This window comes from Marmota flaviventris, chromosome 3 (genome assembly GCF_047511675.1).
Source record: "Marmota flaviventris isolate mMarFla1 chromosome 3, mMarFla1.hap1, whole genome shotgun sequence".
NCBI lineage: Eukaryota > Metazoa > Chordata > Mammalia > Rodentia > Sciuridae > Marmota > Marmota flaviventris.
The window spans coordinates 49,314,049-49,332,215 of NC_092500.1; the positions used below are offsets into that span (position 1 = coordinate 49,314,049).

At 37.4% G+C, this 18,167-nt stretch overlaps 1 long non-coding RNA gene across 1 annotated transcript in view; it reads right to left on the minus strand.

Annotated features, from left to right (window-relative positions):
* The window catches only part of LOC114083984 (uncharacterized), a 63,236-nt gene extending 51,116 nt beyond the window's left edge, over window positions 1–12,120 (minus strand). Inside the window, exon 1 of the long non-coding RNA XR_003581247.2 lies at window positions 12,010–12,120. This is a non-coding gene — a long non-coding RNA (uncharacterized lncRNA). The remainder of the gene's footprint in view (window positions 1–12,009) is intronic.
* Window positions 12,121–18,167: the final 6,047 nt, after the last annotated feature.

Consider the following 18,167-nt stretch of genomic DNA (forward strand, 5'->3'; position numbering starts at 1 on the left):
TGCAAAAATCCTCAATAAAATTCTGGCGAATCGGATACAAAAACATATCAGAAAAATTGTGCACCATGATCAAGTAGGATTCATCCCCGGGATGCAAGGCTGGTTCAATATATGGAAATCAATAAATGTTATTCACCACATCAATAGACTTAAAAACAAGAACAATATGATCATCTCGACGGATGCGGAAAAAGCATTCGGCAAAGTACAGCATCCCTTTATGTTCAAAACTCTAGAAAAACTAGGGAAAACAGGAACATACCTCAATATTGTAAAAGCAATCTATGCTAAGCCTCAGGCTAGCATCATTCTGAATGGAGAAAAATTGAAGGCATTCCCTCTAAAATCTGGAACAAGACAGGGATGCTCTCTATCACCACTTCTGTTCAACATAGTTCTCGAAACACTGGCCAGAGCAATTAGACAGACGAAAGAAATCAAAGGCATAAAAATAGGAAAAGAAGAACTTAAATTATCAATATTTGCTGATGACATGATTCTATACCTAACAGACCCAAAAGGGTCTACAAAGAAACTATTAGAGCTAATAAATGAATTCAGCACAGTGGCAGGATATAAAATCAACACGCATAAATCAAAGGCATTCCTGTATATCAGCGACAAATCCTCTGAAATGGAAATGAGGACAACCACTCCATTCACAATATCCTCAAAAAAAAAAATAAAATACTTGGGAATCAACCTAACAAAAGAGGTGAAAGACTTATACAATGAAAACTACAGAACCCTAAAGAGAGAAATAGAAGAAGATCTTAGAACATGGAAAAATATACCCTGTCCATGGATAGGCAGAACTAACATCATCAAAATGGCGATATTACCAAAAGTTCTCTATAGGTTTAATGCAATGTCAATCAAAATCCCAACGGCATTTCTTGTAGAAATAGAGAAAGCAATCATGAAATTCATATGGAAAAATAAAAGACCCAGAATAGCAAAAACAATGCTAAGCAGGAAGTGTGAATCAGGCGGTATAGCGATACCAGATTTCAAACTATACTACAGAGCAATAGTAACAAAAACAGCATGGTACTGGTACCAAAACAGGCGGGTGGACCAATGGTACAGAATAGAGGACACAGAAACCAATCCACAAAACTATAACTATCTTATATTTGATAAAGGGGCTAAAAGCATGCAATGGAGGAAGGATAGCATCTTCAACAAATGGTGCTGGGAAAACTGGAAATCCATATGCAACAAAATGAAACTGAATCCCTTTCTCTCGCCATGCACAAAAGTTAACTCAAAATGGATCAAGGAGCTTGATATCAAATCAGAGACACGCCGTCTGATAGAAGAAAAAGTTGGCTACGATCTACATACTGTGGGGTCGGGCTCCAAATTCCTCAATAGGACACCCATAGCACAAGAGTTAATAACTAGAATCAACAAATGGGACTTACTCAAACTAAAAAGTTTTTTCTCAGCAAAAGAAACAATAAGAGAGGTAAATCGGGAGCCTACATCCTGGGAACAAATCTTTACTCCTCACACTTCAGATAGAGCCCTAATATCCAGAGTATACAAAGAACTCAAAAAATTAGACAATAAGATAACAAATAACCTAATCAACAAATGGGCCAAGGACCTGAACAGACACTTCTCAGAGGAGGACATACAATCAATCAACAAGTACATGAAAAAATGCTCAACATCTCTAGCAGTCAGAGAAATGCAAATCAAATCACCCTAAGACACCATCTCACTCCAGTAAGATTGGCAGCCATTATGAAGTCAAACAACAAGTGCTGGCGAGGATGTGGGGAAAAGGGTACAATTGTACATTGCTGGTGGGACTGCAAATTGGTGCAGCCAATTTGGAAAGCAGTATGGAGATTTCTTGGAAAGCTGGGAATAGAACCACCATTTGACCCAGCTATTCCCCTTCTCGGTCTATTCCCTAAAGATCTAAAAAGAGCATGCCACAGGGACACTGCTACATCCATGTTCATAGCAGCACAATTCACAATAGCAAGACTGTGGAACCAACCTAGATGCCCTTCAATAGACGAATGTGCTGCAGCCCGGCTGCAGCAAAATAACCGGGGGGTGACGAGCAACTTGTGTAGATTGATATAGCAGGAATAGGAGCCGTTTATTGCAGGACAGGAGCAGTATTTATACATTCCACGCACGAATGGATAAAAAAAATGTGGTATTTATACACAATGGAGTATTACTCTGCATTAAAAAATGACAAAATCATAGAATTTACAGGGAAATGGATGGCATTAGAGCAGATTATGCTAAGTGAAGCTAGCCAATCCCTAAAAAACAAATGCCAAATGTCTTCTTTGATATAAGGAGAGTAACTAAGAACAGAGTAGGGACGAAGAGCAGGAGAAGAAGATTAACATTAAACAGGGATGAGAGGTGGGAGGGAAAGGGAGAGAGAAGGGAAATTGCATGGAAATGGAAGGAGACCCTCATGGTTATACAAAATTACATACAAGAGGAAGTGAGGGGAAAGGGAAAAATAATACAAGGGGGAGAAATGAATGACAGTAGATGGGGTAGAGAGAGAAGAGGGGAGGGGAAGGGAGGGGAGGGGGGATAGTAGAGGATAGGAAAGGCAGCAGAATACAACAGACACTAGTATGGCAATATGTAAATCAATGGATGTGTTACTGATGTGATTCTGCAATCTGTATACGGGGTAAAAATGGGAGTTCATAACCCACTTGAATCAAAGTGTGAAATATGATATATCAAGAACTATGTAATGTTTTGAACAACCAACAATAAAAATTAAAAATAAAAAAAAGAAAAACATATATCAAGCTCTGAAAGAAAATGCATGCCAACCAAGAATTTTATATTCAGCAAAATTAAGCTTCAGATTTTAAGATAAAATAAAAACCTTCCATGATAAACATAAGTTAAAAGAATTCACAACTTAGAAAGCCTGCACTACAGAACATCCTCAAAAAAATATTTCATAAGGATAAAATGAAAAAAAAAGTGACACCCAGCAAGGGAAGAACTACACTAAAGGGAAAGTCAATCAAAGGAGAAACTAAGTCAATTTAAAAACCAAAAATGAACCAAAGTTACTGGGTATACAAATCATATCTCAATAATAACCTTGAATATTATTGGCCTAAACCCAACAATCAAAAGACATAGTCTGGAAGACTGGATTAAAAAACAAGACCTAAAGGACTCACGTCATAGGCAAAGACATCCACAGATTGAGGGTAAAAGCATGGGAAAGAACAAATCATTCACATAAATCACCTAACAAGCAGGACTTTCCATCCTAACATCAGATAAATTGGACTTCAAGCCAGAGTTACTCAGAAGGGACAAAGAATGACATTACATACTGCTTTAAAGAATTATACATCAGTAAAATATAACAATTGTAAATATTTATGCCCCAAACAATGGAGCATCTATGTACCTCAAACAAACCTTTTTCAATTTAAAGAATCAAATAGACCACAATACAATAATACTAGGTCACTTTAACATACCTCTCTCACTCCTGGATATATCTTCCAAACCAAAACTAAACAAAGAAACTACAGAACTAAATAATACAATCAATAATTTAGACTTAATGGACATATGAAGAATATTTCATCCATCAGTGAGTGAATACACTTTCTTCTTAGCAGCACACGAATCCTTCTCTAAAACAGATCATCTTATACCACAAAGCAACTCTTAGTGAATACAAAAAAATAGAGATACTACCCTGCATTAGGTTAACTCATAATGGAATGATATCAAATAATGACCAAAAAAAAAAAAAAAATAGAAGCTACTCTAACCTGTAGACTAAATAAATGGCTAGCAGAAGAAATCTGGGATGAAATAAAAGAAATACTTAAGCGGTAAAGGAGAACACTGATACAACATATCAAAACCTCTGGGACACTATGAAGGCAATGCTAAGAGGAAAGTTCATTGCATTAAGCTGATTCATTAAAAAAATAGAAAGTCAACAAATAAATAACCTAACATTACATATGTCAATGCCATCAAAAAGAAGAAAAAATCAATTCCAAAAGCAGTAGAAGACAGAAAATAATTAAAATCGGAGCTGAAATCAATGAAATAGGAACAAAGAAACAATTCAAAAATTTGACAAAGCAAAAAGTTGGTTCTTTGAAAAAAAATTGATAAACTCTTAGCAAAGCTAATGAAGAGAAAGAGAAAGAAATCTCAAAGTACTAAAATGCATAATGAAAAAGGAAATATCAAGACAGATACTACTGAAATACACAAGATAATTAGAAACTATTTTGAAAATTTACATCCCAATACAATAGAAAATCTTGAAGATATCAATAAATTTCTAGAGACTGAATCAGGAAGGCATAGAAAATTTAAACAGATCAATTTCAAGCAATGAAATAGAAGACTCCAGCAAAAGTCTACCAATCAAGAAAAGCCCAGGAACAGACAGATTCTTAGTTGAGTTCCATAAGACCTTCAAAGAAGAAGTAACACGAATTCTCCTCAAATTATTCCATGAAATAGAGAAGGAAGAACTCTTTGAAACTCATTCTAAGAGGCTAGTATCACTGTGATATCAAAACCAGACAAAGACATATCAAGGAAAGAAAACTTCAGGCCAATATTCCTGTTGAACATACATGCAAAAATTCCCAGTACAATTCTGGCAAATTTAGTACAAAATCATATTTTAAAAATGATCAAGTGGAGTAATATTCAATACTCCACCATGATCAAGTGGAGTTCATCCCAAGGATGAAAGGTTGTTTCAACATACAGAAATCAATAAACACAATTTATCCTATCAATAGACTTAAAGACAAGAATTGAGCTAGGTGTGGTGTTACACATCTGTAATTACAGTGGCTCAGGAGGCTAAGGCAGGAGGATTGCGAGTTCAAAGCCAGCCTCAGCAACTTAGCAATGCACTAAGCAACTCAGTGAGTTCTTGTCATTAAATAAAACACAAGGACAACAATTGTATGGCATTTGACAAGTACAGCACCCCTTCATGTTCAAAACACTAGAAAAACTAGGGATGGTAGGAACATACTTCAACATTGTAAAAGCTATATGTGCTAAACCCAAGACCAACATCATTCTACATGGAGAAAAATTGAAAGCATTTCCTCAAAAAACTGGAACAAGACAAGTATGTCATCTTTTACTAATTCTAGCATCCTTGAAACTCTAGCCTGAACAATTACACAGAAGAAAGAAACTAAAGGGATAGGAATAGGAAAAGAAGAACTCAATCTATCACTATTTTCTGACAACTTGATTCTATATTTAGAAGATCCAAGAAAATTCCATCAGAAAACTTCTAGAACTCATAAATAAATTCAGCAAAATAGCAGGATATAAAATAAACACCCCCAAATCAAACACATTCTTATACATCAGTGATTAATCCACTGAAAGAGAAATTAGAAAAACTACTCCTTTAACAATAGCCTCAAAAAAATAAAATACCTGGGAATCAATCTAAAAAAAGAGGTGATGACCTCTACAATGCAAACTATAGAACACTCAAGAAAGAAACCAAAGAAGAAATTAGTCAATGGAAAGATCTCCCATGCTCCTGGATAGGCACAATTAACATTGTCAAAATGGCCATATTACCTCCTGAATCATTATATAGACTTAATGCAATCCTATTAAAATCTCAATGATATTCTTCATAGAATTAGAAAAAGCCAATCATGAAATTCACTTGCAAAAATAAGAGACCCAGAATAGCCAAAGAAATCATGAGCAAAAAGAGTGAAGCAGGAAACATCACAATACCAGAAGTTAAATTATACTACAGAGCCCTTGTAACAAAAATGGCATGGTATTGGCACCAAAGCAGACATGTGGACCAATGTACAGAATAGAAGACACAGAGATAAACCCACATAAATACAGTTATCTTATACAAAGCAAAGGCACCAAAAACATTCCTGGTGCTGGGAAGACTGGAAATCCATATGTAAAGTGAAATTAAACCCCTCTCTCTAACCCTGCATAAAACTCAACTCAAAGTGAATCAAAGATTTAGGCATCAGAACAGAGACTTTAAGCCTAATAGAAGAAAAAGTAGGACCAAATCTTTACCATGTCAGCTTAGGAACTGATTTCCTGAACAAGATTGCTAAAGCAAAAGAAGTTAAATCAAGAAATCAACAAATGGGATGGATTCAAACTAAAAGCTTCTTCTTAGCCAAGGAAATATCAATAACATAAAGAGAGAGAGCCTACAGCATGGGAGAAAATCTTTGCTACCTGCACCTCAGATAGAGCATTAATCTCCATGATATATAGGGAACTCAAAAAACTGAACATGAAAATAAACAAATAACCTAATCAATAAATGGGTAAAGGAACTGAACAGAAACTTGACAGAAGAAATACAAACAACCAACAAATATCTGAAAAAATGTTTAACAGCTCTAGCAATGAGAGAAATGCAAATCAAAGCTATGGTACACTCATACACTGCTGATGGGACTGTGATTGGTGCATCCACTATGGAAAGCAGTATGAAGACTCCTCAGAAAACTTGGAATGGTACCACCATTTGACCCAGTTATCCCATTACTCAGTTTATACCCAAAGGACTTAAAATTAGCATACTACAATGACATAGCCACATCAATGTTTATAGCAACTCAATGCACAATTGCTAAATGATGGAACCAATCTACGTGTCTTTCAGCACATGAATGTATAAAAATATGTGATACACACACACAATGGAATATTACTCAGCCTTAAATAAGAATAAAATTATGGCGCTTACTGGAGAATATCATGCTAAGCAAAATAATTCAATCCCAAAGAACCAAAGGTTGGATGTTTTTTCTGATAGGTGGATGCTAATTCATAATGGGGAGGGGGTGTAGGGAAGAATAGAGGTACTTTGGATTAGACAAAGAGGAATAAAGGAAGGGGAGGGGGTATGAGGGTAGGAAGGATGATTGAATGAATCAGACATTATGACCCTAGGTTCATATCTGATTACATGACCAATGTAATTGTACATTATGTACAACCAGAAGAATGAGAAGTTACACTCCATTTATATATAATGTGTCAAAATGCAATCTATTGTCATGCATAAATTAGAACAACAACAAAAAAAACAGAATAAATGTGCATGAAGACTCATGAGGAAATAGCACACACACACACATACACACACACAAGACAAAAACCAAAACCCTAGAAAAGATAATTTTTTTTGTGAAAAACTCCAGAACCTAGATGCTTAGTTGAGCTTTATCAAAGTAATTCAAGTCCTATGACACCTGTTTGTGTCAGAACACTCTAACCAATAGAGAAGAGTAGAAAAGTGCCAAAAGCATATCCTTTTCAGATTTTCAGTGACTTGATTTTCTCAACCAAGCAGCAATATCCCACATATAACTTTATAAGCAGTATTTTGTGTGTTCATGGTTATCAACTGGTGGAAAAACTTAAGGGAAATACATTAGAGGGAAAAATCAAGGGATGCTTCCTAAACCTTAATGTTGGCACTGCAATATCAATTCCACTTGTGCAAATAAGGTATCTTTCGAGGTTACTCAGAATGTAAACACCTGCTGTGAGATTTATTTACTCAGGAAAAAAATGGTGACTAATCTGGCATCCAAAGTAATGTAAACTCAGAGGAGTTCGATTTGAACAAACAGAGATTAAACTGGGAGATATAGGGAGAGGAATAAAAGAAAGATTTCTTTTTATTATTCCATATAATAAACCAGAAAAGTCTTGGGCATCTTGAAAATGCAAATTAAAATAATATACCCTTTTAATGATTATCAAATTGAAATTGATGAAAATATTGCATGTGGGCAAAGATATAAAGAAATGGAAACTGTCATGCAGTTCTGAGGAGTATCTATGCACTATCTTATGAAGCTAAAAGAACAGATGCTGTACAGTAGTTCCTAGGAAAAGTGTCCTGTGTGTACAAAGAAACACATGCAAGGGCATCTCTGCAGTGTTGTTAAACATAACAATATACAGCAGGCAATTTAATTGAATATTAATAAGAGAACAAATTGACAAATTTTGCAATAACTGTTTTATGGTATATTTTACTGTATTAACATTGAAAATAAATGAAAGTACTAATAATCTTCAACAATCTAATGTTGAATGATCAAAGCAAGATATGAAAAATATAAAAAAACATAATACCTTTCATATAAAGTTTAATAATACAAAACCATATTCCTTATTATTTGTCGCTATCTATGCATTATAGATGTAGAAACATCATGGGAATGATACATATAAAATTAAAAATAGTGTTGCGTTTGGACAAAGGGAGGAAGGGGAAAGAACTGAGCTGAGAGGAGGTATGCAACTTGCTTAAATTGTATCTTTAACATTTAATTTTTTGTAAAAAACTGAAATAACTGTGAGAAAATGTAAATATTTAACAAAGCTCTATGACAGGCACATAGCCACTCATTTTATTCTAAATACTTTTCTCTAGGCTTGAGGTGTTTTATACAAACAAGAAATAAATATACAAACTTCCTAAGGTCCTGGAGCTAAGAAGTGTTAGAACTGGGGTAAAGGTTGGTCTGAGTCCAGAGTCCATGCTAATTTTCCATTTCCCACTGCTTATTCCATCAAGAGGCATTTCTGACTTCTTCCCTTGTTCCATCACTGAACCCTATAGGGACTCCCTCTCACAGCATCTGCAAATGGTGTAACCTTTCTTTGCTCACGAGTCTACCTTCCCTTGCTTGATTATAAGTTCCCAAAGGCTCATTTGCTCCCACTGGGAACAGTTCTTGGCACATAGTTGAATTTATGTAAATGTTTAGTGAATGTAGGAATGAATTATGGGTAGGACAACCAGGAGAGAGTATTGTAATACTACAATGGAAAACTAATGAAAGAACTAGGAAGCAATATTTGGAATAAAAAAAGAAGAAAGTAGACCAGAGATGACTTTGCAGTTTCTAGGACATGGGGTGTGGGAGAGACATAGGTAGAATAAGAAACATGGAAGTATTGAGCATGGCTCCATTTTAAATGTTTACTTTGTGTCAAACTTATTTCTAAGCAACATATGTATTCATTTAACTGTCCCCTGCCCCAAATACTATGGCATATATACTTGTACTATCACCACTTTGTAAAGGAAGAAATGGAAACACTAAGAGGCTTGATTAGTTGGGCCTGAAGACTGAAAACTGGCATAGTCCATGCTATTGATCACGATTCCCAAAGATCAAAAAGAAACTGGGGAAGCCAGAGAAAGAATGGAAATGTTTTACATTTGCTTTAACATAATATGACAGATGACTGAAAAACTTTAAGGTCAAATATCGGAATACTGGTGACCAGGGCAGGCAGTGGGAGCAGCTGCCTCAGGGACAGGTTGTGGGAAAATGAGTGTAGAGAAGTCAAAAACAAAATTATAACACACAAAATGTCTGCCTGCCTTTTTATTATTGATATAAGCCAACATTTCTAAACAACAACATAAATCTTCTCTTTCTAATTTTTTTAGTCTAAATTCCACACAATTGCTGTAGTCAGTATATATTTTAAAAGTACTCATCATTTAATTATTATTGTTTTCAATATGGGATATTTTTCAAATAATTTTTTGTTATGAAGTTAATTTGGTCCCATTGAGGTTTCAAAGAAATTCATGAGGACCCACTCAACAAAATTCCAAATTTCTCCTCTAATTCCTAGTAGCTTAGAAATAGAATTGAGAACAACCAGTGGAACTGTTGGATGGCAAAGGATATAGCAGATGTACAAAGTGATGGGTTTTAAGGAGCTGGTATGAACATCTAGAAATAGCTGGCCATGGTACCTGAGTTCTAATGGAGGCAAGAGAGACCATGCAGGAACTTAGTGACTGAGAGAAGAGAATGAGGCCAAAGGGCAAAAAGCAGGTGCTGTGCAGATCCACCTGAAAGTAGGAAGCTTCACTCTATTGGTGGATAGTGTCGATGTAGCTTTAGTGACTCCTTTCCCAGCCTAGCAACAAATGATAGCATATGCTGTTTTACAGTTTTCTTTTAGGAAATCTTATTTTCTGAACATCCTTAAGAAGCAACAATTTAGAAGGGAGGAGTTAAGTGTGCACTAGGCAGTACAAACAGAGAACTCCCCTATACGGAACAGTCAAAAAGGTTTTGACCAGCACTGTAGGTTTAAAATTCAGTCCCTCTTGGTGGCTTTCCTCCAAGGACACTGTGCTGATTGCATCATCAGTTTCTGCAGTAACCATTATTATCCTCTTCAGGAAACAAGGTACAGGATTTCTTTAGCACTCAAATGTGTGACAGGGGCTCTGTCTAGATATAGCCATTCTTTAGCATCCCCTGGCCTTGTGAACTCCTGCCCCTCATCTCTGCCTTCTCAGGTTCTGTTTTCTAGGCCCAGCCCAAACCTCTCAGCCCCAAAGAGGCTCAGCAGCTTTCCCAGTTGCTATAGCACTTTAGTTTCATACTTCTCAGAACCATATAATGACACACCTGCCACTGAGCATGAGCTTCTTTTATTCCAGGTCTACTGAAGCCTATGAATCAGTGCATTTCAAAGCCAGAGGAGGTTTCACAGAATACCCAATGCAATTCCTTTATTTTACTAATGAGAAAATTAAAACTCAGAGAACCTGAGTAAATGACAGAATCAAGACAGATTCCAGTCCTCCTTTGTTGTTATTTGGTGACTTTTTACTGTGTTATGTGTGTGCCCTAAAAGGATGAGTATATTCCTCAGGAATGGGACTTGTCTCAATGTACAGCATGTACATGTTGGGTCCTCAACAGATATTTATGCACAGTAATATGCTGTGTTACTGAATCACACAAGGCAGGTGGAAGAAGAATAAACTCTTATGAGGACAGATCTTACAGTTTGAAAACAAAATCATTAATGTTTTCAATGCTTATATGTGTAAAATTTCCTTAAAAAAGAATTAAAGGGTTAGGACTGTGTAGCTCAGTGGCAGAGCACTTGCCTAGCATGTGTGAGGCACTGGGTTTGATTCTTAGCACCATATAAAAATAAATAAAATAAAGGCATTCTGTCCATCTACAACTACAAAAAAAAATTAGAATGTTTCCATTTTTCATATAGAATGATCAAGTGCTTCTATCTTGTTTCTACCAACAAAATTACATTCATCCCTCTTAACATTGTTCCCTTAATTCACTGTTAAGGATGATCTTGTTTAGGATTTATATAAACCATTTCTGACCAGAATAGTAACATATATTTGAATCCTAGAAGAGAATAATTCTACCATGGAGCTCTTGTACCAGTTAACTTTGTGAATATTAATTAATTTCAGAAAAAAAGCATCAAGGAGTGAATTTAATAAACAAAAACATACACAATTTCACTTAATTGGAACAATATGGACTGGAAAAAAATGGATGAAACCAAAGCAAATATAAAGTCACATGCTGCTAGCTGAAATAAAACTGATACTAGAAGTTGTCAATTTCACCATTATGAATTTTATTATTCCAAAAATCAATCTATTACTCAAGATTATCCAACATCTATTATGTATGATTTGGTACTCATTACCCTGAATTACTTTGAAAGTGAATACAGAGCCCCTGCCATTTCCATTACAACTAGTCCACCTGTGACCATGTGAAGGAGAAATCCCCTAGAATACTTCTGTTAAAGCTTGCTATGATATTATCACAATATAAGCAGTGCTCTACCAGCTTATTTCAGGGTGGATGTGAAATTTCAGGAGGGGCTTGTGAGCTTCCAGAAACAGACAAATTGTTAAGAGTAATTCTCCCCCAGAGCTCAGTTGGGACATTATTCCAGTCACGTAGCCTCCTTCTGACTCCCCACTCTACCTTTCCTCTTTCCTCCTCCTCTTCATATAGAAGAAATGACAAACACCACCAACATCACCCACTCATAGTCAGTTCTCCTAATTTCACCCACAGGAGCTAAATATCTAAAGAAAATACATTTATCTGTTTATAAATGTAAAATGGAGACAGCATTTTCACAGAAAAGTGTTCTCACCCTCTTGTTGCTAGTCCTTGGGGTATTTTTCTTCGAAACGTGTTTCTTCCCGAATGACTACAGTTTTTGCTGTCATTTCTGTGAAAGTATATTCAAGACCTCCATCAGAGTCAGAAAAGCTACCTGAATTTGCAGGCAGTTTCCTGTTGGGCTTACGTTTTGCAGAATGCACACTTGGTGTGCAGAAGGTGGGCAAGGTGTCTGAAAAAACAGGAAGCACCTGTGAATGTGTGACTTTATTTGTGGAAGCAGAAGGTTCCCTCTTAGACGGCTCTAGATGCTTCCTATTTTACCTGTGAGCATTTTTCAAGGCCTTATTCTTTAGAGTTCAAGAACAGATTTCTGAATGGCAGGATTATTTTATGTCATGTATCCATGGACATAGGGTAAATTCATATTTTTTTCTTTTTACTGGAGATATTGATTTGCAGGGAAATGAAGTTGGGTTTTAATTGCAATGGGGAAATTATAATCAAAGGAGAATTTGTAGTAACAGATTTGCGTAGCTTTAAAGGTTTTTATTTTAGTAAAAAACAAATTTTCAGTCATTGATTAATTTAGTTGGTAAAGAGTACATGCCACTGAGATAGACCCTAGGAATATGCTGGAGACAAAACAAAATGGTTGCATCCCTGTTTTCTATTTCAACTTTAAAATTACCTACAACAAAGTATCATATTTCAAATTATCATTTTTTATTAGCATGTGTTTCTAGGATTTAAGTGAAGTGCTTAATACATATGTCACTGATAAAAGTCTCCTCCTCTGTTGGAAACTCTAAACTGTTGGTGGTGGCAGTCCCTGCCAATGACACCCAGGCTACACATTAATGTCATTGTTGGATAATTAGATTAACCCTGTTTCTTGACTGGAGATAACACATAAGTTATTAACTTTTCAAATATACACTGAACCATACACAAACCAACTTTAGGAAGAATCTCTGGATTGTCAGAGAGATATTATTACTACTCCGTTCAACAATTTGTCAGTAATTCTATTTTTATATTTGAGCAAAAAAGAATGGGATATGGGAATGAATGCAGTTCCTCTCTTCATATAAATGTGATAAGAAAAACAAGAAACATGTGTGTGACTTGAACAAGTCATGCTGTCATCAAAGACTTCAGTTTCCTCATCTAAACACAAAGAGCTGGATCTGCTCGGTGTCTTTCAAGATGTACTACTTTGCAATTCTAGGTAAGTCTCTTTCCTGCATTTCCTTGGGAGATACAGAACTCACATAATGCCCAGTGAGGGAAGTCACAAGTAATTGGTAGAAAACTGGAACACATCTGATTTCCTTGTGTACTTAAACAAAGCATCTGAGGATAGATTAGTGATTGTGCAGGAGTAGGGTGATGAGGATGTTTCTAGCACTTTTTCCAGCTCTTCTCTGGATGTAGAGTGTTTCAAACAGATCAGAGTGGGCAGGCAGTGTGGCTGACTTCCAAGGTCATTCCTAGAGGACTGAGATGACCCTCACAGCTTTATGAGGTTTTTGAAGTTTGTTTCTATTGGGTTGCTTTGCTTATATTACGGTAAGCAATGCTAAGCGAGTCCTCCAATCTTGCCAGTTCCTTTAATTTGAATAATTATTTCCTGAATTTCCATGGCAAGAGTTTCCAGTTGTAGAGCCAGATCAATGTCTCTCCCTCCTGCTCCCTACCATACATTCACAGTCAGTAACCACAGTATCTGAAAATGAGGCCCTCCTAGCTGGAGGAGGTGTAGAGTCCCTGGAGGCCACTCAATAACAACATGTGAGCCAAAGGAGATGCATTAATATTTAAGGAACACCTATTGTTATGTATACTGCACTTGTTAGGGTAGAGAGTTTCATTTTTCACAGAAGATTGAAAAGAAGCTCATAAAGCTTATCCTAGTGAAAATCCATGGACCTTAGCACCTGCCATCAAGAAGCAAGAGATGACTGAATTGGAAATGATCCCCAAGGATGGGGCACCTGGAAAATAAAGAGAGATGATAAGTTAACTATTTTCAATGAATCTACAGGCATAGCCATGTGAATGTTGCAATCAGAACTCTTTGATGCCTTGAATTTGAAAATCTCTTAAGTAAATAATGACAATCTTTTGGCAGTATATATTGAAAAAAATATAGAATGGATGAGGAGGAAGAAATCTGCATTTATTTTTTATTTAAAAAGTAAATTTTTTATTGTATGTATTTTACCATAATAAAAAATGTATGTGGAAATGCTAAGGTCTTAGAGTACCCAAACATTTTTTTTTAAATAATAGCACCATTTGAAGATCCATTATATCAGATCTCATGACTTCAGTAGTCAAGACAGTGTTGTTGACAGAGGATAGACATGTATTCAATAGAATAAAGACTCCAGATATAGACCTACACATTTATGGGCAATTGATTTTCTAGAAAGATTTCAAAACTATTCAATCAGCCAAGAATTAGTTTTTTCTATAAATGTCACTATAACAGTGGGATATCTTTATGAAAAAAATATATGTCAACCTAAGCTCACTATAACATAATATAACTTTCCTTTCCTGTATAATTTTGTTTTCCTTTAGTTAACAATGGTAGGACTTTTAAAAGGGTCATGCTCATGTGCACAGGTTCACACTACAATATCCTCTGCACCACTATTACTGTAGAGAAAGCCTTGAATCATTTATCCAACAATGGGAAACTGGTTCTTCTCTCACTGGAATGTGGTTCTGCCATTAAAGTGGAGGAGGGTATTACATCTATGAGGAGGAGGTGCAATCTCAAGGGAATTCTTCAGTACTGAAACTGCAAGGTGTGAAGCAGAGGGTCTCTGAATAGGTCAGATAGGGGAGACCCTTGTGCCAGCCCCATTCTTAGAGGCAACCTGTGATCCACTGGGTGGGCTCAAGCAGAAAGAAGCACTGGAGTAGGAAGGATCAGAAACTCAGGTGCACAGGTACATAAGCCAAAATCTATTTTCCAGAGACTAGGGATTACCAAACAGGGTGCATCTTAGTTTGCAGCTATAAAAACACCTCTGTGATCTCCTGGAAAGAGTGGTCAAGGACCCCAGAAGTCCCCCTTCCAGCCAGTACCCTGAGTGCCCAGCTTCCCAGGTGAAGGGCAGCCCCGAGAGGCTATAGTCTTCTTTGGCTACAGGTGCACCTCAGCTGTGGCCTGTAAGTCACTTGGAAAAAGGTCAGGGAAAGCTTCCAAACAAGGTCTCTGGGTCTGCCCAGTGCCCAAGAGGTTCACCGAATATTCCACCCTTTTCTTGGGGAGCACAGAGGGCAGATTCTGATGTGGCTTAGGCCACAGCGCCTTCCAAATGCCCCAAGGTCACTGGATCTACATTTTCACAGATTTCTCTCTCTTCGACATGCATGTAGATTTTGCCACACTACACAATGAGTCTTCTCCTCCCTGCATGGAGAACAAACATTCAGCTATGGTGGGTGATAAGACAATTGAGGTTCCTGAAGACACTCCACCATGCAGAGCAAGAGGGTGGATGAGTCTTGAAGGAAAGAACAAAGCAGAATGAGTGTCTGGCTAGATAAAATTGAAAGGCAGGTCAGGCACAGGGCCACGGGCCCATTGTGCTGGAGCAGGGGGTCAGCTTGACCCAGTAAGTTGTGCTCATGTGGGTCATGCTTCCCTGAGCTGATGGGGATCCTATCCCTGCGCAGGAGAGGAGGAGGAAACAGATGTGCAGACATCCACACACCTGTAGTGTTTAAGGCTTTCATGGTGACATCCCCAGTGTCACCTATTTTGGCTTCCATCTAGGCAGGGAGTGCATTTCCAGGGCATTCCAGGTGGCCTTTCCTATGGCAGGATCCTCATGTTCTGGGTTGGGAAGTTAACTCAGCTGGGCTTGGCTAGGCTGAAACTGCATGGAGCAGTCAGAAATCTGCTGTTTTCTGAGTTGGCCCATTACAGATAGCACAGAGCCAGCATCCAAAGGAGTGGGTGTGTGGGTACTTCTCCATCCCCAGCCAACGAAGGCCTGTGTTAGGGAGACCCTTCTCCTCACTCACTGGTGCCTCCTTCAGAAGCCTCAGTGACCTGGGGTTTCACATAGTTACTGGTCCTGTCTGCCCTGAGATCCAATCATCCTGGTTGAGAACAGAAGCTTCATTTCAAAGGCCCACTCCACCTGCTTAAAGGGTAGAGAGGATGGGTAGAGGATGCTGCTTCCCCATCAACAATACAGCTCTTGGTGCTGAGATACAGACTACCTCCACCAACTCCCATCCCCAATTTACTCCAAAGACATCTCAAAGAGGCCACCTTCCACTGCATTTCAAAATACACCCTCCAGGGAGGGCCCCTAACCCCCAAGCCACGTCCTATAACTCTAAATCACTTACTTATTTAGTAACTTAGTAAATTACTAAATAAATTTACTTATTGCGTTTATTGTCTGTTAAGTCCATACTGATTGTAAACTCTGTGAGGGTGAGGATTTTATGTGGTTTATGCCCCACCATGTCCCCAGTGCTTAAGACACAGAAGGAGAGCAATCAGAATGGTGTGGGATGGAGGAAGAAGAGCCATCATCTTGCCCTGTTGGGCATCTGGTTCACAGAATTGTCTGTGAGGAAAGCATGTCAACACACAATAGAGGGTTCCTCAGATACTTCTCCTGCGCTTGGAAGCAACGATTGCATTTGGCTTAAACAAGGCTGCAATAGGGACTCCTGCTCAGACCGCTCTGTGCATACTTGGGTTTCTCTAAGCAATGCTTCTCCAGCCATGATCAGGGGAACCTACAGGGTCACTGAAGCCACAGCTGTCTTATAAAAATATGAGCTGAGAAAACCGAGTTTAAATTCCAGTTTTGCCACTTATTAGCTATCTGATCCTGGGTAAATAATTTAGCATTTTCCAAGATCAAGTTTCCTTTTTCATAAATGGAAATAATTATCATACTCACTCCAAACAACTGTCATGAGAACTAAATTACATAAAGCATACAGAACAGTACAATTATGTTCCATTTCTGGGGTTGTATTGGAACTTGAGCCAAGAGACATGAGATTAATATTGGAAATGTCACCCTTGTCCTCTGTGCTTTATATATCTCTAGCATAAAGTTTATACACGTTCTCTGCCTGGCTCCTATGAATTTACTGAGCATCCTATAGATTGCAGTCACTGAGTCAGAGACTACTGACATGGAGAGAGGTGTCATGGTTTCTCCCTTAATACAAATGAACAAAAGATTTTTCTAAGGTTCGAATGATATTTGAAAGTGAATAACTGGCTGCCAATCACTCTTAAAGGACACTTTCTCCACTCTGTGATTAATTTTTATTAGTGCATTTTAATTATATAGAACATGTATACTGTGGTATAGTCATACCTGCATGTAACATACTTTGATTATATCCACCCAAGAACACTGGCAGGAATGGATATTCTGAGGCTTAGAAATGACTTTTCCACTTATTAAATGGGTGACTTTGGACAGGATATTTTACTAAGTCTCAGTGTTCTGTTCATAAAATAATTATAATAGTAGCATCATTTTCAGTAGTTTCTTGAGGTGGTTCATTGAATAAGAGAGAAATAGACAGAAGAGGGAGAAAGGATGGGGAAAAGGCGAAGGAAAAGGAGGGAAACAAAGAAAGAAAGAGAGAGCTAGATAGACTTTTTATAAGACTATTCTGTTTGCAGATGTTGGAAACATCTCCTTTTTAAAATTCTAATTTGTTATATATGACAGCAGAATGCACTATACTTCATATTACACATATAGAACACAATTTTTCATATCTCTGGTTGTACACAAAGTGTATTCACACCATTTGTGTCTTCATACATGTACTTAGAGTAATGATGTTCATCTCATCCCACCATCTTTCCTATTTCCATGCCCCCTGCCTTCCCCTCTCACCCCTTTGCCCTATCTAGAGTTCATCTAATCCTCCCAGGCTCCTCCTCCCAACCCCACTAGAAGAAGATATATGATCAATCAACAAATATATGAAAAAAATGTTCAATATCTCTAGCAATTAGAGAAATGCAAATCAAAACTACTCTAACATTTCATCTCACTCCCATCAGAATGGCAGCTATTAAGAATAAAAACAACAATAACTGTTGGCGAAGATATGGGGGGAAAAGGCACACTTATACATTGCTGGTGGGACTGCAAATTGGTGCAGCCAATATGG